This window comes from Microtus ochrogaster, assembly GCF_000317375.1.
Source record: "Microtus ochrogaster isolate Prairie Vole_2 chromosome 14 unlocalized genomic scaffold, MicOch1.0 chr14_random_1, whole genome shotgun sequence".
Lineage (NCBI taxonomy): Eukaryota > Metazoa > Chordata > Mammalia > Rodentia > Cricetidae > Microtus > Microtus ochrogaster.
In genome coordinates this window covers 27,558,381-27,559,542 of record NW_004949096.1, presented here as the reverse complement: position 1 = coordinate 27,559,542, position 1,162 = coordinate 27,558,381, and positions in this window count along the sequence as shown.

Here is a 1,162-nt window from a genome sequence, read left to right as displayed (position 1 = left end):
AAGAAAGAAAGAAAGAAGAAGGAAATGGAAAAGACAAAAACAAATTTACAATGAGAGCTGGGCATAGTGGTGCACACCTTTCAGCCCAGCACTAAGGAGGCAGGTGGATCTGTTTGAGTTCACCTTCATCTACATAGAGAGTTCCAGACAAGCCAGGCACACAGATGAAGAGAAACAGAGCGAGACAGTAAGAGGGAAGGAAAAGAAACTTACAATGAGGGTAACATTTTACCCAAAGAAAATTATACATAAACAGGCTTCCTGTCTTGTAGAGTTTGTCCAAACTCAGCTTGACCTGATCACAGTCATCTTGAGTCATAACCATGATTGTCTCTGAGCAGCTTCATTTGGCTTTCCCAGCATAGTTTCCCAGTACATTGTAAGTAAACTATATCATACGTGGAGTTTTATAACTCTAGTACAATCAATGCCTGATGCCCTTGATATTGGGTTAGATAAAGCAGTTATGTATCCAATTAAAACACTTAGTATAGTGCTTAGCAAAATTGTTGGATTAAAAAAAAAAAGATCAAAATCTCATTCTCCCATTCTTCTTGACTTTTGAACAGAAATCTGCCCTTCAGCCTGATCGTCACATATTTATCTGGAAGGCTTGAAAAGGACTCATACAGAACATGCCAGCATTCTTTGTACTTTGTGGATATCTAGCATCTGCTGAATACATTTAAAATTTTAAATATAATTGACTTTTTGTGTATTGGAGATCAAACCAGGGTCTTGCACATACTGAACAAATGCTCTACCACTACACTATACCCCCAGACCTCTCTACTTTTTTGGTTTTCATGACAGGGTTTCTCTGTGGCTGTCCTGGAACTCCATAGAGCAGGCTGGCCTCGAATTCACAGAGACCCACCTGCTTCTGTGTCCCTAGTGCTGGGATTAAAGGCGTGCGCCACCACGGCCCAGCCTGTCCTCTTCTTTTGAGGAGAGAAATTTGTGACATTACATTATTGCTTCCAAGAGGGAGAAGCCACAAACTGGCGATGATGGTTCCTTATGACTGCCAACCTTACTGGATGGAGACACGCCAGGTGAAGGCGTAAGTCACAAACAATGCCACAGCAGTTTGGAATTATGATTAATAGGGTAGTATTTATTTAAAGGGGAAAAGACTTACAGATCACCGTCAGCCCTCTGC